General features: G+C 37.1%; 1 protein-coding gene across 1 annotated transcript in view; it reads right to left on the reverse strand.

Annotated features, from left to right (window-relative positions):
- LOC105394766 (ADP-ribosylation factor-like protein 4C) overlaps positions 1-18,352 on the reverse strand; it is a 47,354-nt gene extending 29,002 nt beyond the window's left edge. Inside the window, exon 1 of the mRNA XM_011566678.3 lies at positions 17,874-18,352. The gene's annotated coding sequence lies outside the window, so the exon portion shown is untranslated. The remainder of the gene's footprint in view (positions 1-17,873) is intronic.
- Between the last annotated feature and the right edge of the window lie 8,593 nt (positions 18,353-26,945).

Genomic DNA, 26,945 nt, shown 5'->3' on the forward strand with positions numbered 1-26,945 from the left:
AATTCAAAGCGAATGTTCGTGGATAGTGAACCCAGCAGACTGAGAGAAGTAGGCACTAATTTGTTAAGAACCCGAAAATGAGATCGCCCATTACAATATTTTAAGATGTAGAGTATTGAGAATGTGGAGTCAGTCTGTGTCTCTCTTACTGCGAGTTTCAATAACTCTATCTACCGATGACTGGTAAAGTAACTACCAATCATTTTGGTAGGTTAAATAATAACAGAGATTTGAACTGTACTCTCTATAGTAATAATTATATTACTAGTTCTGGTACTTCTGGTATGGCCATTGGCCAAAGGCGTTTCGTGTTGAAGCGTCCGTAGTCGAGCGGGCCTCAGTGATCGTAACTAATCACTGAGGTTAAGCATCAACTGGCATGGTCAGCCATTGGATGGGTGACCAATTTCAAGTGGTGCTTTTCTGGACGCTTCCGTGCTTCGGACGGCACGCTAAGCCATGGGTCCCGACTCCCGGTTGTTGCTTCGGCAGCAGTCGTTAAGCCTAGTCAGAGGCCTTCGGGCGGCTTGTAAACATCTGACAGTCGGGTTGCGCACTAAGGCCAGTGTGGTGGACTAGGCCTAAAACCCTTCCTTCATTGGAAGGAGACCCGTGCCCCAGCAGTGGGGACGTGAGGGGTCGTGATGATGATGATGCACGTTTCGTGTTAGAGGAAAAGTTATATAACTTATTTATAAGATCTTCTTATACTTCCATGTATCCGGGATTCTCAAACTGAGCCTATCATATTAGTATTTTAATAATAAACATAAAAGTAAGTACATAGTTCTTATGAAAAATAAATCCTGTAGATGGCGAAAGAACGGGCAAAAATCTAGTACCGAGATGGAGTGCTAGTTAGGGCTTGTGCTCATCTAGCCATGAAAAGTACCGACATGTAAATGAGCCCAGACTCGCTTTCCAGACTCACTGCTTATAACGAGCTTAGTTAGTGCCAGACTAATTGAAATACTAATTGAAATTTACTTATACCTAGGTACCATTACACCTAAAACATACAGGCAGAAGATGAACATAAATGAAAGACTGCTGAAATGGAATATGAACGTTTAACATATTTACGAGTTATCACTTTTAATGACTACCAGCATGATAAATAAGTTTTTTGTTAGTGAATGTTATTTCTAAGTGCTATACTTATGCTACTTCTCATTATGGGGAAATCTTTCCAATCGAAGGTGAAGCAAAGCTCGCAACGTTCACCAAAATTAGTCCAATTTCCACTGAAAATGATTCAATGAAAATGAAACACAGTAGATCCGACGTAGCCTATTACAGTGATATGGGTAAAGTGTAAAAGCCAATTGAATCGGGCAGCCAGCTGGACGGGATTAATAACCACCGGTCACTGTAACTTGCTCCAGGCTCGAATGCTTCTGGTAGAAGTATTTGCTAAGTTTCTATATATAAATGCTAGCTTCCTTAGTATTTTGTTATACTTACCTCTATTGATAGATACTAGATTAAACCTGAATAGAATAGAAATGCACATCAGAAGGACATAACTTTAGGCTCTGCAATGCAAGTGGAGATGGTGGATTTTTGAAGTACAAAAATATTAAATGTATCTTTAACTTACTTTTTATAAAACCTTACCTAATTGGTGAGCCGACTGAAAGTGAACTCGTCAGCGAACATCTGGCATTTAATCGGATACAGCCCACTCATTTGCTAATGAAACTGGTGTTATGATATGAATAAAATTATGGCCATTATAACTTCAGTATTGATTGATAGAGAAAAAGTGAGCAGTGAAGGATTTTCTGTATACTAGAAACTCGAACAAAAAATTATGAGTATAATATTTCAAATAGACAAGAAAATTTGGTGATAACTTTGATGGTGTAAGTTAATAAACTTATAATGGATAAAATGGATTACAAAATGATTACAAACTACAAATAACAAAAGACTGTATAAAATTCAATTGATGCGGGCGCGAGCGTCACTCAGTAATCATTGTTTATGGTCCCGTCCCTCACACTAATGAGGTTTAATATAATAATATATTGCTCTGTGACGAGCCGGGAACGAGGACACAAAGGGAATGAAACTCAGAATGAGGACTCGTTGAATATTGCGTAACCACAGACTACAAGTTATACTTCACGGTATGAAGGTTGGAACTTTTGTGTGTCACATAGTGTGACCATTTGAATATTGTAGCTGTAAATAGCTGTAAATACTGCACGCTACGCTAAAAGCCCTTTTGTTACTGTGACAAGGTTTTTGTGGCGTTTACACCTAGCCAAAGATTTAAAAATATTGTAAGTAATAACGAAATGAAATTCCTCGGGGTAGATTTTTATTAGGGTCGTGTATAAGCTGGGTCTTTTCGTAATATTTAAGTTACCATTAGATACACCTGCTTCAGCTCATTTGCCGTTAAGGAAAGAGCTTGTAGATTTTATAAAATGAAGTAATTTTACAACAGGTAAAGATAATCTACAGTATTGTTGATATAATACGATAAATCCAAGTCATCCTTGGTTTTAAAATGCATTAAGATGATTTATTAACTTTTCACCCTGTGTATTAAAAAAATGTGTCAGGTAACATTTTAGGTCACTGACCGAGGCGCGTACTCGGGAAAACAATTTTCTGCTGCGGAAAGCACTCTTGCGGCATAATATTCGGAATACGGACTTTTTGTTTAAACTTTTGCTCTGTGGATTTAGCTCATGAATCCCTAATGAGTTGCGTGGCGACCTGGCGACCCTTGTTCCAACATGGCTTACCTGGCCTGGGACTGCGAATGTTGTGATTCATTAAATTTAGCTGATTGTCTCTGATTTAGGTTAAGAGTTGCTTGAATATTTTACAACGAGATATTTTAATGTGTAGCATTAAAACAATTTAACATCGACGATTTAAAACATAACACTTCACTTATGCAGTGCTTACTAGACTACAAACACAAACGCGCACGACAGTGGATTCAAAATAGAGCCAGCATGGATTACTCCGATGGTGCTAGGGCTAGGCTTCCACATAAAGCCTAACAAAAAAGAAACATGTATTTAACATCAGCCTATTAAAAGTAGTAAATCATCTAAGTACCCCTAATACCTGCGCACGCGCCGCCGCCGCCGCCGCCGCTATGGCGCAGGCGCAGTGGGGGCCGCCCACTTCCGCCCATGATCATTGTACTGATTGATGCGTGGGTCAAAACCGGAACTATAGGCACTACTAAAGCTTAAGTTGGCAGAAAACTAGATAAGTATACCATAAAAAATTTAAAGCTCATCATTTTTAAAAATATTAGTTTTATATCTTTACTTTTTCTGAAAAATCTATAAGGGATTTGATCACATTCGTAAGTAACCTAGCTAACTTCCTGCAGATATGCTATGATTATATTCTCCAGTCCCAGTAGGATATTATTTTGTTTAAGCTCTGAGGAATATCGACAATTCAAAACGATGAGATATTTTGGAAGTAAGTTTAGCAAAAATATTGTCTGAATCCTATTATGGTTGCCATTGCTATGCGATGTAGGGCCTCTACTTTAACTAAGTTCTCATTTCATAAACAAACAGTGCAATAGTTTAATCTATTAGCAAAACAAACATTACGGGACTAAAAGAACCATTAAAAAGAAATTGACCGCTGCATCATAATTTGCATCATAGTCCAGTAACATTCAGTAACACAATAAACTCTTAGTTCGCAACAATCAGAGCGTCAATCCGGTGCAGGGGGGTTACTCCAGTTTGACAAAAAACGAACGAACTAGAACACAATAAGTTCGTTAAATACAGATGGGGTCGGTCGTGGTTAGCGCAACAGCCCTATGAAAATTCGTTTTTCGGATTCGTTAAGCTAAAGTAACCTCCCAGGTACCTATGTAAGTACCTCCAGACAGAAATCACGGTTTGTTTGATATGGAATAATTCGTTCCGTACCGACGGAGGCACAAGAACAAATTCACAAAGGAAATGTTTTAATAAAACACGGCAATTAGCGTTTTTGTGAGGAAGTTTTTGCGGCTGAATCTATTTTTTTGCAGTAATTTTTTGTATTTCCGTATAACTACGCAGCCTTATGTACTTACTTGTATTTTTTCTTTAATAATAAAATAAGGAAGAGTGCTCTGAATCATTATGAAACATAATAAAAAAATATAAATTAATAATCATTTAAATCATAGTTATAAAATTATTATAAGTACTTACTATCTTATATTTCTCTGATCTGATTTAAAATATAAAACGAATCTAAAGTTCTGTGAAGCAGTTTCATTTTCTGTGCAGATCTCTGAATAATTTATTGATGGCTAAATTATTAATTTATAAATCCCTATTGTATAATTTATCTGAACGAAAAAATAAACCGAACCAAGGCTTTCCGATACACCTTTTATCGTGTCAGGAAATAACTTTTTTACGATCATTGGAAAGAGAAAGGAAACAAATAGATTTATTTACAGTGGCTTTGTTTTAACTGTACTCCACCCCATAAAACGTTCTCCGAGATTAGATCTACAACCGAAACGAATAGATGTAGCTATAACACTGAACATTTAAACGTAAATACGATAAAAAAACATTTCCGATTTGATTTAGGTACTCATTTCTATTCGCTACCGATAACAATAATACACTGAGCGCGTCTGTTTTTACGTCTTTATTTATTTTATAAGGCCAATGCTATGTTTTTTCATGGATAAAACTTCCACATAAGTACTATATTCTGAAATGACTTCCTTGCCACCCGCATTATGTAAACGTTTATTTACTTTCAAATAACAGCAGAATAGCACACTTTTCTATTAGTAAAAGCAACAAACAATTGTGTGCCAGCAATAAATCTGGAACGGTTTTTGGCACGCGACCATCGCGATATAGGCGAGTTGTGGACCGGACAGATACGAGACAACTTCTCTGTACTAATATTAATGTCACTGTGAGAATGGGCATCCTTCCGCTATCTCTTTGTATACGCTTTTTATATATGTCTAGATTTTCTAGTGTTCTAATAATGAGCCGTTTTCCTTGACAGCTGTCAGTTGAGCTTTTGGGTAAGCCGATAGATGGCGTGAAAACGCAGTGTACCAACTGTCAAAAATTACATAGAGAGCAAAGAGTACTAAACTCAGAATAAGAACTCACTAGTTGTGATTAAATGTCGGGTGGTAGCGCGAGCCATCCTTCCGAGGCTCAGACTGCATGTGGCTTGGGATAGTGCTAAGTATCAAGGGAGGAGGAGCAGATAGCTCAACTACAACTCAATTAATACAGGAGAAACACAAGGAAACTGAGAAAACTTGAAAAGAACGGCTGTACGCACAATCGCACTGAACGCTGAAGCAACAGTGACATCGACATCATAGAGAAAATAATACTACAATTCTACCTACCTACGTCACTTTCACATTTCGTTAGCCTCACAGAATAACATATTGTGATCTGAGTGTGTTCTGAGGGTTTGAAAGTTGGTACAACCCCAGACAACGCCATCTATTTCTCCAAAAAGGAACTTTTTTTTTTTTTTAACAAACGCCTCATTAGGTAAGTAAGTAGGTAATATTCTGGCAGCGTAATTTTAAATGGCAATGCGAAGGCTACTTAGAAGTATTAAAAATGCGGCGAACTTCAGAAGTCCACGTCATAAGTTGCAACATTCATACTGATTCCTCCTATGACAGTGGCGTTACTGGATAATCGAGGAATGCGGTATAAGTCGCGTGCCTTGCCTCGATGTGATGTGTGCAATGTCGTCATCATTTGACGGTGACTTAGCGATTGGTTTCCGTATAGAAAGAATTTGCCATGGAATTTGTCTCACAGGAATCCGATACTTCTTTTGTACGGTATAGATTACTATAGAGTATGTAGAGTATTTGAGTTATCTCTACATTAGTAGATATAACTCAAAGTTGTTTGCTCATATATTTTAATACAATTCGGTACGTCTATATCGTATAAACTACATTCAACATTGCCACCATCAATATGAATACGTAATTTTGCTACATTTACAGTAGTATATAAAGTTTCTTTTGATTTACAGAAGTTTCATGAAATAATATTAGACCTTAATTATTCCGAGTAAAGCCTCGTTTTGTTTATAATATTAATTAAATCGGTCCACAACCGGTGCTCTCAAAACTAAATAAGTACGCTTTGTATTGAATTCGGGTAACAGAGAATATATTTGTCACAGAATGTAGTCGTAGGTAGGTAGTATGGCGGCTTGCAGTGGGTGTGAAATTATAAATAGTTGCCACGTCCATGCTGCTGCTGAATTTAGACTATTTCAATGTCATTATATAAACAGTAGGAATTTCGGGAATTACACTTTGGTACTTGTAATGGTTCTTCCATCTATATAAATTCTATTTGTGAAGGTATAATCGTCAGTGAGTGGTTTCTATTCTAAGAAACGATGCCCTTGGCAATACGAGTTTCACATTTATATATAAAATTTCCACATATTGGTTGTCCTAAGTCATAAAGGCAAGCCGGTGTGAGAGAATATACCTAACCGCGGTGTCGGGCTACTAATATTAAGAGCTACAAATCTACTTTTAGGTTTTCTGTTAAATTCGATACGACAGCAATTTTTCCGACGTATTTCATCCAGGGCAAACAGCAGAGAATCTTTCGTGATAATATTGTTTCTTGACTTTTCTTCTCAACGCAACCTTATCAAATATCATACGTTTCCATTCTGTTTGCTTCGCTTCAGATAATAATGTGATATGACACCCTTCTCTATTTTAAGTCAGCAATGCAGCAAGTATGTATAAGTATACACCTATAAACATGCCAAAATATATAGATATTATTTGGAATATTTTGGTGTGAAGGTTAACCATATTTTGTTAGCAGTTCCGGCGGCATACTTTATGTAATCGGCTTAAGAAATGGAAATATACACCACTCTGCAAGTTGGCGTATTATGCCAGAGGAAGTATTTATTTAGAAGGGAGAAGGGTCTATTTACGTTTGTGGCTTGTTTTACTTGTACTAAGTATTTCGGTCATTCAACTCAGCTATTTTCTATGCAGACGTAAGTGCACATTAGTTCCGGCCTTCGTGTGTCGAGAGTGGTAATTAATTTACAAGGAAAAAGATCTTTCCTAAACTATAATCAGAGATCAAGTTCATCCAAGCGCAGCTGGATTGTGGCTAGTTAATAACAGTGATTTGGCGCTTATGTGAATAAAAAGTCGTGGTGCATCATTGATTTCTATCGTGAATTGAATATTAAAAGACACGTAGACACGACTCAACACTGTTTGAAATCAGAGTTTTATGTAAAAAACTTCAATCAATCAGAAACTCATGCATTCGCTATTTGTTGGATGCAGCTGAATGGTATCAGTTCGTTACATTTTCCACTACTCGAGTTCGGCGGATCAATCACCGGCAAAAATAGAAGTGATTGAATTTTGAACCATGCGCCGCGCAGTACGTCCATTAGCTAATACTCCTGGCTCGTACAGATGTGTGGCCGTAATATTGTGCAATGAGAGCTATGCCTATTGCTACAAAAATATACACACAGTACTGTACTCTGACCGACATTTGAGTCGCGGTGGCGGTACATTGTAAGTGTAGCACCTCTTCGGTAAGCAGATTATGTAGATGATGTGTTTCGCCGTGTTGGCAGGTCCACCTCCACTGCAGTACTTGAGCACGCGCTTGCTCAGCAGACAATGGCCGGAGAAAGCCTCCTCATTTTCAGATCAATAGCCCTTTGTTCAGGAAATGCCTCGTTGTGGGTTGATGACATGTCAAAGGAAATTGCGCTTTTGTTACACATTGTTGATGAAGGTGTTTCTATTTGTGTAACTACGAGTACAAATTTATATGTATGTGTACGCGTATTATTGTGGTTCAGATTTCAGTTTGGGTTTCATGTTTCCAACATTGTATTTGTGTTCATTTCAAACTGTGTTTAAAATGTGGGTTGCTGTACCGTAATAGTGGATCTGACTACTTGACCTCCAATCGGTACTAATCTCATGTACCGTTATTAATTAAGTTGAAGCCAATCAACGTCTACGACCTTCATTTACGGTTTGGATTAATACATTTTTGTAAAGAAAAAGAAGTTAAGTCAATTTTATGTTTTTTATTTTATAACCTTGCATGAGCCTGGACTGGAGCAAGTGTATGTTGAATATACTTATGGAAAGCCGAAGTCTGTTTTATTTCGGTATTTTAATGAGTTATTTTGCCTTATCATGATTCGTAATTAATCAATATTGCTCGGTCTTGTGCAGTACACACGTATGTACAAACACGAGTAAAAGCAAAGCTCCTGCATACTGCAGTAAATCTCTACATGCACCCACACCACATGCATGCCGCGTGAAGTTCTAAACCGTCAGATATCTTGACGAATCAAGTTTGTGCCAAAACTTGAATAGCAAAAGTAAACTGTCGACTCAAAATTACGTAGCATTGGCGTCATTCCGCCCACACCGTACTCTAGAAAGTTACGTGAGTATCTGAAGAATGTTAATGGTTCCAGTAATTACTCTGTTCCAGCACTGTGGCCTTTACGACGGGACGAAGGACAAAGACTTGTGTTTCAAAACTTGCTGCAAAAATATCCAAAAACGGACGTCATGACAAATATTGAAACATCAGAGGAACCAAGCCAAAACGGTCTCAGCTGTACAGAAATAAATGAGAGGAGCTAATCTCTTTGTCCAGCCATGTAATAAAAATCCTTTACTGTTTAGGATAGAAGTCGTTTTCCCATGTCTGGCTCTTCTAATGGCGATTCTTAAGTCCGACTGTTGTCCTTGAAGACTTCTCTGAATTAAGGAGATGATAATTTGGAGATTTACATTCCCTTATTGTTTCGTCGCGTTAATAGCTGCTTTGCGTGTTAAGTTCCGAGAGGAGGCTGGGATCAAATACGGAATATGTACGAGATAACTTCAAAATTATATCTCCTCGAATTTACATTCTACATAATAATTAAAAATATAATTTATCTAAATTACACATTAGTTCCTTTTTAACCATGGATAAAACGTAAGAATCAATTTGGACAGCAGTCGCTTCCAGAGATCTCCGAAACAATATTTTGTCATATCTCGCATGAATGAGAAACGTTAGGAGTGTGGTCAATGATGGCCGGTCCTCAGATCTCGTAGTCAGGTCACGCACACGACGTGACTACCGGAGGCGTGGGCCTACCACCATCGTCGCCTGCGGACGAATTAATTTTCATAAAAAATATGTGTTTAAAAAAACAGCATAAGTATTTAACTATTTGTTCTAGCCAAGTCAATCTCCAATTTGGTGGGAGAGAATTAAAAGCAACATAATCTGTTAATGCTTGCGATAACTTACCTACTTTAATCATATTAATTACCATATACTTATGGACATGAAAAAGTTAACGACTTCACAATTTAATATGATTATACTAACAGGTGTTAATTTAAACATCACATCAAAATGTGCCGTAAACCCAAAATAAATCAAGAGCATAACAGAGGATGTTATTATCGGATTCAAATGGTGCATGTTTATGACAGCTATCAAAGAAGAAAGTTTATTAACTTTAGTTTGTGTGTTTGAGACTTGACTCTTGAGTTTAGAGAAGTATACTTTTTCATTAAGTATTCAAATCTGCTCCTACGCAAGTGAATGGCCTATGTCCCACGCAGTTGTCTTTTTATAATTACAACCAACAAAATGGAACAAAATGGTCGAGTGAGACGAATAAGACCTTATTACTGAGAGTTAAAGGTGAGGTCAGGTTGAGGGAATTACATTAATGGTATAGCACGTGACTGAGACTGACAGTCTAATGGCCTGATGCAAAAGAAACGGAACTGCGTTTGCTAATGGAAACCTTACTGGACACATTCAATTATAATGCTCTCTCTCTCTCTCTCTCTCAGCCTTCCGTAGTCCACTGTTGGACATAGGCCTCTCCTAACGATCGCCACCCCAAACGTCACCCGCCATCTGCATCCAGCGGCTTCCCGCTACCTTCCGCAGATCATCAGACCAACGGGTTGGGGGGCGACCGACACGCCGTTTGCCGACACGGGGTCTCCACTCCAGAACCTTTCTACTCCAGCGGTCGTCGGCTCTGCGGGCTACGTGGCCAGCCCATTGCCACTTCAGCGTGCTAATCCTTTTGGCTATGTCGGTAACTTTAGTTCTCCTGCGGATTTCTTCATTACGAATCCTATCTCGCAGGGACACGCCTAACATAGCCCTTTCCATAGCACGCTGAGCAACTCTGAGCTTGTGGATAAGCCCTTTGGTGAAGCACCACGTCTCGGCTCCGTAAGTCATCACTGGCAACACGCACTGATTGAAAACTTTTGTTTTCAGACACTGAGGTATGTTTTCAGTGAAGATGTGTCGTAATTTCCCGAACGCTGCCCATCCGAGTTGGATTCTACGAGCTACCTCTTTATCGAAGTTGGATTTTCCTAATCGGATCACTTGTCCTAGGTAGGGATACTGATCAACAACTTCGATGGTGACACCTCCTACAGTTACGGGCGATGATGAAACATGTTCGTTCGACATGACCTTTGTCTTGTCCATGTTCATTTTCAGCCCAACTTGTTTAGAGGCATCATTGAGGTCTGTGAGCATTTCGCCCAACTCCTCCAGCGTTTCCGCCATAATAACTATGTCATCAGCAAATCGTAGATGAGAGATATATTCGCCATTGACGTTAATGCCCAGTCTTTTCCACTCTACAAGCTTAAAAACATCTTCCAGTGCACAGGTGAACAGTTTCGGAGAAATAACATCTCCCTGTCTCACGCCCCTTTGCAACTGGATCGGTTTTGTGCTATGTTCGTGTAATCGAACTGACATTGTGGCAGCATTGTACATACATCTCAACACCTCGATATAGCGATAGTCTATATGGCACCGCTGAAGGGATTGAAGCATCGCCCAGAGCTCAATAGAATCAAAGGCTTTCTCATAGTCCACAAACGCTAGACATAAAGGTAGATTATACTCCTCGGTCTTCTGTATAACCTGCCGAAGCGTGTGTATGTGATCTATGGTACTATAGCCTTTTCGGAACCCGGCTTGTTCGGGTGGCTGGAAGTCGTCGAGTCTTTGCTCGAGACGATTCGTAATAACTCTCGAAAACAGCTTGTACACATGGCTCAGAAGTGCAATGGGATGCTCAGATGGGAGCATTATAATGCAGAGAATTATAATGCAAATATTGCTATTTCAAATCACAAAATCTAAATCAAAAGACTGACATTGGAACACCGACCGTCATCACAATGAATCCCAAATAGTATAATGTCATTATTTATGCATCTATAGGTTCTAGATGTTTGCCCTAAGTGCATTTTCCTCATGCAAAAACGGCGAAGCTATACAGCGAAAAGCGGGTGGCTACTCTACTACCCCTTCGGACGTCAGAGGTGACTCGTCAGCATTTATGTGTTATTTATTAAGGATGAGTACGTAATAAATGCCTCTGCTTATTACACAAATACCATACTAGTATCAAAATGTGTTTGAAACTGAGTTTTCTATACATTAATGACTATCTGCCGTGAATATCGATTGAAAGTCGTATAAATAACCTTTTAAGGTCAATGTGAGTAGCGCGACGGTCAATATCAAAGTCTGGAAATAACATCCGACTACTTCAATAAGGATATTGATTGGTGAGGTCAATATCATAAATACCTACGGTTTGTTAAATAAAAAGAAAACATTAAAACATATCAAACGATATAATAATATACGTAGGTGGTCTGAAAAGTTTCCGACCTCAACTTGAAGATGGCAACACACATCAATTAAAGTCAGGGAATGTAACTGTGCATCTTTTGACAGCAACACTTCAAAGTTTCAGCCATTTTTGACGCGTGGTTTTTATTTTACAGTCGTTTGAGTGAGTCGATGTGAGCATTTCTGTGAAAATTGAAAAAATCGAGTATCGGGCTGTCTAAAAATATTGGTTTTTGAAAGGGAATACCCCTACGCAAATCAAAGATGAGTTTGATTCTGTGTACGGGGACTCTTCACCGTCATTTACCACTGTAAAATTTTGGGCAGCCGAATTTAAACGTGGCCGTAAGAGCTTCGGAGATGATGAACGTTCGGGACGTCCAAAAACTGTAACTACTGGCGATAACATCGCTAAAGTTCTCCAAATGGTGTTAGACGACCGCCGAATTAAAGTGAGAGAGATAGCAGAGGCAATGAAAATGTCCATGAAACGTGTTTATCAAATATTAAATCAAGATTTAGGCATGAGAAGGCTGTCCGCGCGTTGGCTGCCGCGTTTGCTAACGTCAGACCAACGACGTGTTCGAATGAACATTTCCAATGCTCTGTTGGCGCAGTTTAGGCGCACTAAATCCGTGTTTTGGCGCCGCCTAATTACTGTTTTATAGGCTATGTAGAAGAATAAAAATAAATTTTAAGAAAAAAAATCTTGTATCTATGTTAGGTCGGAAACTTTTCAGACCACCCACGTATATATCAGCAGTAATGATAAAATTATTAGTTATGTTCCATTAAACATACCAACCTCTTCTAAAGTAAGTATACTTACTTATATGTATGTAGAAAAGAGATAGGTACAAGTAGCTTATGTAATTGCATTAAAAATGCTTCAGTAGATACATAAATATGCCATACTCTACGCAATCAATTATCTATAGAAAAGAGAAAGCGATCAGATTATGATCGTTATAAAATACGAATATGAAACAATGGATTATGCAATTAGATAGTTTGTAAGTTAGATAGTTATAATACATTCAAGTGCCTTGTGCTACATGGCTCTCTTTTAAGAAATGTGTACGCAGGTACTTTATGAACTGATTTTAGAAACAATTGCAGAGATCACTCTCGAAGCCGCCTCACAAAATAGATCCATCCCTATGTAATCCTTTTTTTGGTGGGAGTTGAAAAAATAAATAAAACAGATTAATAGGTTCCGAGAAAATTTCTGTTGGGGAAACGGAAAGAAATGAAATGTCCTGTCTACGAACCGTCCAATAACGAATTTGCCATAGGAGAACGGTTGTGGATTCTGCTGACACAGTCATGAGTCATGAGAGCTGAAGTAGATCTACACACGGTAAATCGATAGTTCTTATGATGTAACAAAATTTGAGCATTAATCGATTTCCTTACATATTCATAGATACATTGTAGATAGCAAGTTCGAAAAATGCCTCACCTAGGTGCTTGTAATAGTTAAAAAACAACACACACACACTCACGCCTTGTACTAATGTACTCCCTTGCGGGGTAGGCAGAGGTGCATTGCTGCACCCACTTTTCGCCAGAGTGTTCTGTTAGTCCCAATGTAATAGGGGGCGGGCCTATTGCCATTACGGGTACATCCAAGACCCGAGAACAAATATCTGTGTTTAAACAAATATCTGCCCCAGCCGGGAATCGAACCCAGGACCTTAGGCTCAGTAGTCAGGGTCACTAACCACTACGCCATTCGGTCGTCAAAAACAAATATGTAACAAGATAAATTATACTATTTAAAAGATTCTTATTACTTAATATAACATACTTATAATAATATAATTCTATTCAGTACCTAGATGATGCGATAAGATCGATATTTTCTATTCTATTCATTTTTTAATCCTCTATCGTAAATAGTACTTAATTAAATCATGAAGAAGTTTTATTGTATTATTAAATACTTATAAAATATAATATTTTAAGATAAAACGGTTTTGAGTAAAATTTGAAAGTATAGAGGAGGAACAGTGTTCTCACAACAAAGATGTACTTACTGTATACCTATAAATAAATACATAACGACATTGCAGATATTTATAATACAAATTTCTATTATTAAATTGTACGGAAAAAAATATGGAAACTACAACTTTTACCGTTACGACTCTACGTTCGAAGGAAAAATACTAAATTCTACTAGGTACTCACATAGTATCCAATCTTGTTTGGGTCGAAGCTGTCAAATATTTGTAGGACAACACTCTCGTGTGGGAACGTGCCCTCGTTCGCACCTCCACACCAACTAATTGTTAGCCAAATACCCTACAGTTTATCGCTTGAGCTACTCATATTTTTTCTACGTAGAAGTTTGACCTCATTGCATTTGAGTGGCAATTTGCTTCGAGTTCACTGCGTGCTCTATTGGTTTGCACTGCTTAAGTTTCAAAAGATTACTTTTCAACCATTATTTGTTAAAGCTATAAATTTGAATTAAATTGTGTATCAGACGCTTACTGGAATTGTTATCGCTTAGTGTAATTGTAGGGTTCCGCTCATCTGGCATAATCTTTATTGACCAAAACTCATTTCGCATAACTCCTATGGTCTAAACTTTTTTGGCCGAACCATCACTTTGCCAAGACTTATGTGGCATAAGGCTCGTTTCGTCTAAAACTCTTTAGGCACAATCTTTAAACACCTAAGTTTCGTTTGCTCAAATTTATGTTCGTCTATACCTATGTATAATCTTGTTTCTCCTAATGTTATCTTAATAAATAATATATTAAGTATGTAGTAAATGTAAAAATTGTGGTATTTTTCTCCTACATCCCGAAAATCACCATATTGTATGATCAAAAAATCGAAAGTTAACGACCAATATAATGATTGCAAACCCCATGAGATCGAAACCTAAAAATAGGTGCGACGACGAGCAAAGCGAGGAGGAGCGTGTTAGGTGCACATGTTCATCAAAACCAAAGCGGAGCGCAGCGAAGCGGAGCGGAGCGTTTTCAAAACAGCGGAAACAATACAAGGCACCAGTTTGCGCTATGTAGGGAGACGCTCCGTCAAAGTTAAAGCCAAACGAATATTATTACTTTGTACAAACCTATGCCATAGCATTATTAGGCTATTCAAGATTTGTCCATACCATTATTAGGCTAAACAATGTTATGCGAAATAACTTTTTGCTAAACGAGATTTATGCCATACGATTTTCGGCGTAACGAGACTTTGACCAAACGTTACTATGCAATACGAGATTAGGCAAAAAAATCTTATGCCAAAAAAGGTAGAACCGTAATTGTAATGTATCTTAAAGTCAATGTTCGGGTTATATAAAATGCAGTTGTGGTTCAACCAAGTTCAACATATTTTACCAAGAATTACAGCAAGAGTGACAACTACAATTGTTTCCGAACGTTTTTTTCTCCTTCTAAGGTCACCGCCTGTACGACAAATGAGACAAGCTATTGTGGGAACACAACACACGCCCAAATTACACACTTATACAATACCCAATTTACTATTGTATTACAAGACCAATTGAACTAACACCAATTTTCTTCTATTGCATTATTCCATTCCGTACGACAAATTGTATTGCCCAATAATACATAATCAATTAGCAGTTATCAATGAACGTTCTGTAATGCTAACATAATTATATTAAATTTGTTTTTCCCAGCAAACATATTTGTAAGCTAATCATTGTCTCTGAGTTACCAACTTTTCTGAATGTGTGTCAGTTCGATGTAGTAATGTAAAGTGTTAGTTACAAACATGTTGCTGTGGGAAAAGAACCTAATTGTAGTATGCCTGGTGAGGCCAGTTGAGAGAATGCAGATATCTCGTTAGAAGCCATGTCTCAACATCCTATACCTTGCCCGTGGCTATGTACTTTCATAATGATGTGCCTATGATCGAACGAACTTAATAAGTCTCTAAAGTCTCTATCACTTAACTTTGAGGTCTGTGGGGAAAGTGATAGTTCGTGCTATTTTATTACTGTATGCTAGAAGGAGAGAACTAAATTCTATTAACAAATCTAGATTGGTCTCGTTAACGAAAAATATTGATGACCCAATTCACTTTATGATTGTTTCATACCTATACTAGTAAAAAAGGGATCTTTAAAAAAATGTTCTCTGAATCATTCTCACTCACACTCACAACTCTGGAATTTTTGACCCCTATGGCACCCTCCACTGCCATCACAGCATACAAATGGGATGATTCACACCTTTAAAATGTGAGATAATATAAATTTTATACAGAGTATGCACATGCACTGATATTTTTTTCAGTATAAAAAGAGAAAAGATTTTTTTTTAACATTAATAGGTTGGTATACCTAAGTATTTTTATATAACAGCAATAAAGGAACATTTCCGCAAATCTGCCCGGGGTGGAGACGGCGAGAGTGCGTGCGGTTGCTGCCAGGTGGCGGAACGGGTTGTTCGCCCTTTTTGTTTTGTTCGCGTGTGCTCCGCAACTGCGCAACCAGATTTCTCCTCTTGCAAGGCATTCAACTTATTTTAGGATACAGCAGATGCCAGTTCAATTACTGGTAATTCACAAGCATGTTATTAAATACAAAATGCCAAAATGTAAAAGCAAAATTTCTTTTTTATCATCATATTGACGTTTATGATTCTTTTAATCGTATTCATTATCAGTTAATCACATTAATTTTGGTTTCAATATTATTGTGATATCGGTTTTTAGTTCGTTTTTGTTTGGGTCAGAACAATATTGCGCTACCTGCTCTATTCTCAAATCCAATCCTATTGTTACATTCGAAACTGAAGCTCGAATGGCGAGGCCAAGCAGGTAGCGAGGATTAAGATAAATGCTCGGATAAAGGAACTTGTGGAGCAGGATGAGAAATAACCAGCAATAGGTACAGTTGCGGAAGATACATAGATAGTCATAGGTACCGAATTGTAAAAACATTTTCAAAATCCATGACCATGACCACTAACCACTAATAAAATTCAATCCTTAGTCCTTGGATTATAAAGCAATTTGTAATAAATACCCTTAGTTTGACACTGAAGTAGGAAATAAATCAAAGTGGATTAAGTAGCTGTCTGTAGTTTACACTTGTCTCTAATAAATCTTGTTTGGAGATTTCTCAAAATTTAAAACACTTGGAATTGGAGGAAGGTTCTTATAACTAAACAAAATGACTTGTGTTTTGTCAACAAATGATGACAGCATGCAACATAAACTAGCAGTAATGGCTTCCACAGAATTTTGTCGCCATAGGCATGGATGACCGTTTATTATTCTGTTGTTTACTTACTTTAATAATAGTATTAAACACAATAATTTTACCAAATCTGCTGCAACATTATAAAGTAATATAATAAGTGGACAGGTACATACCTAAATCCCAATAACAAATAAACAAAACTGAGCTCATTTGTGAGACTTACCAGTAGCTGTCGTCTGTTTAAAGAAGAATAAGGGTAGATAGATAGATAATTCTTTATTGCACACACAAACATAAATTACACAAGGAAATGTACAATATAGACGGTACAAATGGCGGCCTTATTACTAAGAGTAATTTCTTCCAGACTACCTCGGAGGAGAGAAACTATACAAGAAAAGGGGAAAGTGCAAAAAATTACAAACAGAACATATAACAAGGAGAAAATTACAAATGTATATACCTAATCTATACCTAGTAATAGGTAATATAAATAAACTACATACATCATACTTATATACTTAAATAAATACATACTATTATATATATAAATATATTACGCTGGTAAGGATAATTTATTGAGATAGTGCTTGTTCAGCAAAGTTTTAAAAGATGCAAGCGATGGCGCAAGTCTGATATTGGGTAGTTTTTTATTCACCATGTGTTGAAGGATCACGTTAGGTGGGAATTGTAAATGGAGGTCGTGCTGAATCCATAGATAACGACCGTAATCAGTAACATACCTAGTAGGTGCTCTTTAGAAACATTTGTAAAGCAAAGCAGAATTAAGTATTAAGCAACTGAAAATGAATTGTTAACTAACCAATACAAATTTTGTTAGTAGGTTTAGTTTTTGTAAGTTAAGAAGCTGTTTTGTTTAAAGCCCATGTAAAAAGCAAATGCCATGCTGTTGAAATTAGAAGTAGATGGTATATAGAGTAGCTTACCAAGCAATAATGCCAATTCTGTGATGTCCCAACGGAGAGGTCCTGATCAATATGCAGCAGAGTGTGGTATAACCCACACAAGAGATGTTGCCGACTTGCTCCAGGGTATCCTCAATTATTGATTTGCATGCCCACGTATAAAAAAATCACATTCACTTAGTATATAAACATCAGTAGCTATAAACACGATCCACCAACGGATGAATAAAACGATTAGAGTTTCACTTGTCAATAAGTCACCGGTACTTTGTGTACCTATGTATTGTATAAAACACTAACGTTAATTTAGCACAATAAATACTGTAGGCAAACGCTTGTAATAGGCCTAGTGGTTTCACTAAAATATGGTATTGATTGAGCTGGGATGGATTCGAACAATGGTGCACATTGCAATAACAATGACAGTCGCGAGGCGCAACGAGCGCGCCGCACGTGCCGCCCCGCCCGCGGTCTCCACCGGACTGAGGAGGCGGAGGCGCTCGGCTAACTTCGCGCCCATTCGCACTGTGTTGCTACTCTCTCGTTTTGCGCTAACGAACCGGCCACCTATTCTCGGTTACAGAAGGCAAATTTTGAACGTCTACGGCTCTACCTTCGGATTCAGCACTAGATTTTGCTAGTTGTGCTGGTGCACGTATAAAAACAAAAGAAGTACGTTTACCGCTTTTCAGGAACCAGGAACCAGTACGTATCTCTATACCGTGACACTGTTACGTCCGCATCGTCCTGATTGTAGAGTACTTACTGAAAATTCTAAATGTTGGATCTGGGTATTCGCAATCGCAACGTAGGTTGATATTGTAGCAAAATCTATCAATTGTGAATATTGTGATCAATGAATAGAAAAGTCTATTAAAATAATATAAATTGCTAGGTATTGCTCAAGAGCTTCTGAAGTTTTCTAGAGGAAATTCAGGTTTCAGGTTTACAGCAGGTTTTCAGATTCAGGGTACACGCACTAACAGGCTTTCAGCCTCCTGTTTACCAAATTATCAATATCCGTTATGTAGTTATTGGCTCAAATATCCAAACAAACTTGTTTATAAATATAAATATGTATATAAGCAGGATGTGCATACATCGTACACGTATGTTTTGTATGTACCTATGTACTATCATGTGCTATGGATTCACCTTAATCTTTTCTTTGTTAGAGTTCAAGACAATTAAAGCGCAAGGAAGTCCAATTCTGGTATCGGTAGCAGCGCGTTATCTGAAGTGTAAGTGGTCGTTATCTCGTGTCTGCGTGCGAGGACGGGACGTCAGCCGGCGACGCTGCAATTAGCTCGTCCGTCGCCCGCGCCCGTTTTAAGAAGGGAAAGATCATTTTAAAATATAAATAAGATAATAAAAAAGAAAATAAGATAATTTGTTAGCAACATGTTCATTTTTTGCTTTTAAAATACCTTTGCTTTATAATTTATGTATTTAAAATGTCTGCTCGGGTACCTACATTTGTACCAAATACATGAAACTTAAATCTAAGCAAAGGTAATCCTAATCCTATCCTAACTAATATTATAAATGCGAAATTAACTGTGTCTGTCTGTTTGTCTGTCTGTCTGTCTGTCTGTCGGTCTGTCTGTCTGTCTGTTACTCTTTCATGCCAAAACTACAGAACGGATTTGAATGAAATTTGGTATACATACGGTCTAGACCCTGGGAAAGAATATAGGCTACTTTTTATCCCGGAATTCCCACGGGAAAACTTTATAAGGCGAAGCGAAGCGCGCGGGAACAGCTATATTTTATATCGTAAATTTTTAGGAGTAGTACATTTCCAGCTCACATTATAATATCGACAGAGACATTTTTAGGATAGGAATTACATTAATACGTTGGTAAAAACGTATTATATCATCTGAAGAATAATAGCAGAAATAATACGTTGTTAAACGGCTGTACCTCCGCTATACGCTCGAGACATGACGCCAAGTGACAGGGTTTCTTTCTGAGAATGTGTCTATCGCACATGATAGCAGTGAAAACAGATATTTAACAAAATAGGCATTTTTACCTATGTACCTAGTCTTAAAACTAAAATCCGACTTCGACATCTATTACTACTACAGCAAAAATCCACCGAAAAGTATGAAACAATGTAAAGAGTCTTTTTACACTTTTTAGAGTAAGTATAGCACAATTTAAATCGTGAAAAAATATAAATCCTAACTAATATTATAAATGCGAAAGTAACTGTGTCTGTCTGTCTGTCTGTCTGTCTCAATACTCAATACTCAATCTTTTATTGCATTCATAAGTAATTTTTACAGGTGTTCAATATATTAAATTCTGTCTGTTACTCTTTTACGCCAAAACTACTGAACGGATTTGAATGAAATTTGGTATACATACGGTCTAGACCCTGGGAAAAAACATAGGCTACTTTTTATCCCGGAATTCCCACGGGAAAACTTTTTGTTGCGAAGCGAAGCGCGCGGGAACAGCTAGTATCATTATATAACTAACACACACTAATAATAGAGCTGGTAATTTGGGGAAGGCATGCGACGCCTCAGCTTATCTATGGGAAGGTTACGGAGACGCATGTCGCAGGCCCGTGAGCCTGTGACATTGATGAATCGTCGAATTTGAGGGTTACAAAATAGTTATACAGTCTTTGCTGTTCAAAATTACTAGACTACATGTGGGTTCGCATGCCGGCGCTGACATGTACCAATAAGTTCTTTGAATTTATGTAAAATGTATACCATCGCTCTTACGGTGAAGGAAAACATCGTGAGAAAACCTGCGTAAATCTAGATTTAGAAGCAACCCGCATTGGACCAGCGTGCTGGAAAATGGGCCAAGCTTAGGAAGGCAGTTTAGACCAAGGGGATATGCACAAAGGTTCCATTCGAGAGAGCCAGGAGTACTTACAAAATAGAATAATACAATAAGGTTGTCTTGAAAAAATCGCTTTAAGCGATGAGGCCGCCATTTTTGTACATATTATATGTTTTAGTATTTAAGTTGTGTAAGTTTATTTTATGTGTGTGTAACAGTAAAGAATATTCTATCTATCTATCTACAATAGTAGGTAAGTATATAAATGTGTTAAATGACTGTCGGTATGTTGGAATATGTCATGCATGATGTCCCCAAGCTACTGAATTGCGATCGCTACACTGAATAGTTTTGTACCAGAAATGAGACATCGATGCGAAAAAATTGGGAAAATTATATGAAGCACGACTTAAGACTCGTGTCGCAAAATTCGCACTACGAAAAATCTTTGTACCAAAATGTCAATGGGTACCTTTACACGCGTTATTAGTATCAACAATAGTTATACGAGTGTAAGTTTGTATGGAGATCGAGTTATTACGTTCAATAGAGGACTCGACGTCGACTGATGAAGCAGGCATTTGTTAGAAGGCTCTTATAGGGATTCCCGTATCGAATCGTCAAAAAGCACCTACAAGTGTGCCAGCCAACGTGTAAAAGTTATAAGAAAATATTATAAATAAGCAATTTGTTCAAGCAATAAAAATAAGTAAGTATAAGATGCTGATGTATCTGAATTTATAAGGAAGGAAGAAAGGATAAGGTAAGTACCTAAATATTTATTATAATCATAAGGAGATAAGTAAATAAACCGAAACCGCATTATTGTCAAAATTAAATAATTTTAATTTTTAGTACCAATTTGTTTAAATACGAAATAAAACCCCCAGCCTTTTCGCCATTTTGAGACTGCATTTAAATCTTTTAACCCACATTATCTAATTTCACTATACAAATACAATAATGATCTCCTGTCCCTGTCCCTAACATACCTATAAACGTCAATGTGTCTCCCAAACAATTTAGTATGCTCGTTATAATTTTGTATAATTGGACATTAGTTGTGTCCTAATGACCGAGGCGGGGGAGGCAACCTGGGTGGTCTCGGCATTCCGTGATTAGGAGTCACAAATTCTTCCGACAGCCAGCAAGACCCTAATTTGGTTCAGGGCAACATTATGGAAAATGTGGTATTGGTAAGTATACAGGATGTTACAAAAAGGTAACGTAAGAGGAAAGGGGGTGGGTCTAGATTCTAAACAATATTGTTTCAACGACTTTTGGGAATTCGCGAAATAAATTGCTTAATATGGGGAGTTATTTTATTTTTTTCACGATTTTTAAACATCCTTAAACAAATGTAGTTTGGTATGACCAGCTCAGTGCCATCTTTTTAGCTTACTATACCAGTTTTTCAACAGCCTGTATACAAACGATACGGTTACGGGAATACTTTAAAGACCGTAAGAATCAATTTCATTACAACCTGTAAAATTTTAACAAAATTAAGATTATTCTGCTAGGTTGTATTCTGTGAAATATCTCGTCACCTCTATCTAGACTATCTAGAGGAAATATTCAGTAAGAGTAGGTATCTATATAAAATAATGAACGAAGGTACTCATGCATATTCACTTCATTACCCTGAATGAAGTTTCACTTCAGTGAGCCAAACTTGAGCCAAATGTAAATGTTAGTAGGTCGTAATGCGCCGCAGTTAATGTGACAAACTGTACCGCTTTGAAGTAAACGTGATACATAGGTATATACTTACATACATAATGCTTTCAGTAAATTAAATCAGCGTAGCTCAAAGGCACTTTAAATTAAAGTCAAAACGTACAAAAGTCGTATTCTGGGGAGAGGCATCTATGTCGAGCAGTGGATAATTATTGGCTAATGATGATGACGATGATGATGATAATGGACAAAAGCCCTGGAGAGGAAAAAAGTCCTTCTTTCTTATCATGCAAGTAGGTGTATTGTATGTATGTATTTGTGGAAAATATTACGTACTTTTCCCCCTTTCTTTCCCAGAAGTGCATCTTGTATACGGCTAATGCTAATACTGTTAACTAGGAAACAGAATTAACCCGGTGAATGCAAGACTGATTGTACAATCAGCTCTATTCATCGAAATCAGCTCCAGCTAGGATGCTATATTGGACCTATTCTCATTCGTATGGGATGTGATTGCGGTGAGTGGGAGAGATTAGTATTCAGTACAACAAACATAATGTACAGACTAATTTTTCATGAATATTGTGCACATTGACTAAAATCTAACCCGCTAATTCATATAAGTACATACCGTATTTGAAGTTTAGAGGAGGTTTTACAAAATTTCAACACAACAGTTGCAACCTTAGACAAGTAAACTACATATCTGGGTTGTAACTGTTTGTGTCAGTCCAAAAGTCGGAGTTCGTATAAGTCTTATAAAGTCATTTGTAAATCTTTTTTAAAGTGACAAAAACTTAATGGATTCGGAGGTAAATCTCGCTTAGTACTTACCTAAATCTAACTTTAGGTGCTCAAAAACCTAACAATTAAAGTAAACCCGCCGTAATATAATAACTAACAATTAAAAAAAATATCTAAGTATGTTTCAGTAAAAACAACAAAGTCTAATTTTAGCAAGTGTTTAACGTTTATTTAGTTTTTACGCTGTAACTAGCACGGACTAGTACATGCAATAAAACGGTAATAGAGCTCTAAGTACATGGGGTAGTAGGTCCCTCTATAGATTCCTTAAAGTTGTGGGCTGATTCTACTAAAAGTCAGATTTTAACACAGATGTCAAATGGATGTGAACACCAGAAAAATTTATATTTGACAGTTGTTTAGTAGGCAAATATGCTACGAATAATTAGCAAATATGTCATTTCTTCGTGTTTAAGGGTCACTTTTACCAAACGCTAAACGTATTTAAAATTGTATTTAAATCAAATTTTAAATACATTTTGTACTAACTGACAGACGTTTGACAGGCTACTAAATACGTTTAGCGTTTTGTAAAATTCCACCTAAAGGTGGCTTGTACAGCAAAGTTAATCAAAATTAAATTGTTTGTAAATTAAAGTATAATGTCAGATTGTCACAGCAAGAGTTCATAGATTTAATTTTGATTATCTTTGTTCTGCAAGCCACCCTAAATCCAACTGCCATGCTATTGTTATTTATAAAATGTTGTAGTCTTGCGGCTCTGGAGTAGCGTTTGTCATCGTGGGGATACGACAGATGCACCATACATTAGACCTCTATAAGAAATACTTAATAGAAAGTTGAATTTAACAATCTATTAACAAATGAAAGCAGAATCTGTCTCTGTGTAAAGAACCCTTTGTTGGCGTTGCCTGTTGCCATGGCAACGGGAAATCGTAACTTCCGGCAGGACTCCGCCGCACTTACTCATTCACCCTAAATTTTATTTAAACGTGGCTTACTTTACTTCTACAGGTATAAAACAAGTGCAGGTTACTTACATAAAATAAAAAGTTGAATGACCTAAATCGGGGTTAAAATTAGATTAATTTCCCCCTGTATTTATCGGTCATTACAGACAGGGCGGTGCAAAAAGGACCTCTTTACTATTGTATAATAATCCGAAAATCCGTATATTTTTTTCAACTACTCTTACAATTCTGCCCACGAACCATATTTCTACCGCAGGAAAAATATGATTATGATTAGATAGACATAATTATAATAAGTCTGTCTGTATGTTTGTATAATGTAAGTTTGTACAAAGTCACCGAGACCTCCCAACCAGCAAATAGACGTTATCATTATTACAAACATGACGTGAACATAATGGAAATGTAACATCTTATATGAAAACAACAATAGTAGGTGCATTCAGTGATAGTTCTGTCCGTCCGGTACTAGCGTGAGAGGAACTAATCACTCCATTCAGTGATTAGAAATGGGGTGACCATGATTCAGTTACAGAGTGGAATCATAAGGGTAACCACTAATCATGATATCTCTATATTACACACTTTAGATTTATCCCTACGCTAAATCAAGTCTTGATTTTAATATGGTTATCCGCCGTGCCGTATGGTTATCCGAAATGCTTCGACTATGTATGATATAGAATAACCTTTCCTATAAAAAATATGGTTTTTATTGTCTTTAGGTATGTTAAAAATACCAAACATATAGGTAAATTCTTTCATTTTAACGTATTTTTAACCGACTTCAAAAAAAGGAGGAGGTTCTCAATTCGTTGGGATCTTTTTTTTTCATGTATGTTCACCGATTACTCCGCCGTTTATGAACCGATTTTGAAAATTCTTTTTTTGTTGTATTGGGTTGAGCTTCCAGGTGGTCCCATTTTTTTTCAGAATTTTATCTCACCCCTAAGGGTGGGTAAAGGGGTAAAAACAGGGTATGAATTTCGATTTTGGGCACATATTAACCGATTCTAATGAAATTAAGAACGTAAATATAGTTCTTATAACAAAAAATATGATGGTGACCTTGAGCTGATCTGATGATGGAAACGGAAGACAGTCAGGGGAACTCCTCAACGGTATATAGCAACTACTTCGTGTTTAGGCTTGAATGATTCGTATTGATTAGTAGGACTTTTTGGTATCATTTGCACCTTACTTTTGATTGAAAATTATTGCAAATAAACTAAAAACTATAAAATAAAATAATAATTTAAAAAATTAAAAAACCGACTAAAAAAACCACTAAAATGTAAGAAATAATTTAAGGTTTACACAAATTCTACTCGTATGTGACAGTACAAATATACCTAAGCAGGAACTGTTCTTTTTTGATGTTGATGCGGTGACAAAGTAACCTGAAGAAATATGGCACCAACTTCAAAAAAGAACAGTTCCTGCTTAGGTATATTTGTACTGTCACATACGAGTAGAATTTGTGTAAACCTTAAATTATTTCTAACATTTTAGTGGTTTTTTGAAGTCGGTTTTTTAATTTTATGATAGAGTCTCGGCTTTTCACTAACTCATAGTCACAGTACCGCTGTGAACCTGCCTGGGTGGTCCGCCTACATCGAAGTTTATAAACCAGGGCGAAGGTTGAAGCTTAGAGAAATGAGATGAGATTAAACCACATTACGGTGCATAATACACGTTATGACTTTCATTTTGTCCCATAGAAGGACAATTTATGTATAAGTACTTAGGAAGGTAGCTATAATATGACAAAAACACAACTCAAAGCAATTTCAATCACGTAGGTCGAATCGTAAAGATTTATCGTGAATCGCTAATTCGCTACCATATCTGTGTAGGCTAGGAATTGAACTTAGGATCTCATCGCTGTAGTCTGGTCTGGTATACCAACCATTTTACTGTTTGGGAGTTGTGTAACAAAAACAAATGTGAAATGTACATGTGTGTATAAATAAACATTTAGATTATATTCGGTGAATTCGATATCAATTTCCGCATCGCTCGCCATCTCCCATTCGGCAAATGATGTTGTCGCTTCATCGGAATACCCTTTCTGATTTGTATTGGTCGTTACTCGTTACATTTCCGAGCTTATGTACCGTCGTGGAATTTCATTTCGCATTTATTTCGTTAAAATGTCGTTACATATTTGCAAATTGCGGGTTCCGCTCATCTGGCATAATCTTTATTGACCAAAACTCATTTCGCATAACTCGTATGGTCTAAACTTTTTTGGCCGAGCCATCACTTTGCCAAGACTTATGTGGCATAAGGCTCGTTTCGTCTAAAACTCTTTAGGCACAATCTTTAAACACCTAAGTTTCGTTTGCTAAAATTTATGTTCGTCTATACCTATGTATAATCTTGTTTCTCCTAATGTTATCTTAATAAATAATATATTAAGTATGTAGTAAATGTACAAATTGTGGTATTTTCCTCCTACATCCCGAAAATCACGATATTGTATGATCAAAAAATCGAAAGTTAACGACCAATATAATTATTACAAACCCCATGAGATCGAAACCTAAAAATAGGTGCGACGACGAGCAAAGCGAGGAGGAGCGTGTTAGGTGCACATGTTCATCAAAACCAAAGCGGAGCGCAGCGAAGCGGAGCGGAGCGTTTTCCAAACAGCGGAAAAAATACAAGGCACCAGTTTGCGCTATGTAGGGAGACGCTCCGTCAAAGTTAATACCAAACGAATATTATTACTTTGTATAAACCTATGCCATAGCATTATTAGGCTATTCAAGATTTGGCCATACCATTATTAGGCTAAACAATGTTATGCGAAATAACTTTTTACTAAACGAGATTTATGCCATACGATTTTCGGCGTAACGAGACT

Source organism: Plutella xylostella, chromosome 29 (assembly GCF_932276165.1).
Source record: "Plutella xylostella chromosome 29, ilPluXylo3.1, whole genome shotgun sequence".
NCBI classification, from domain to species: domain Eukaryota; kingdom Metazoa; phylum Arthropoda; class Insecta; order Lepidoptera; family Plutellidae; genus Plutella; species Plutella xylostella.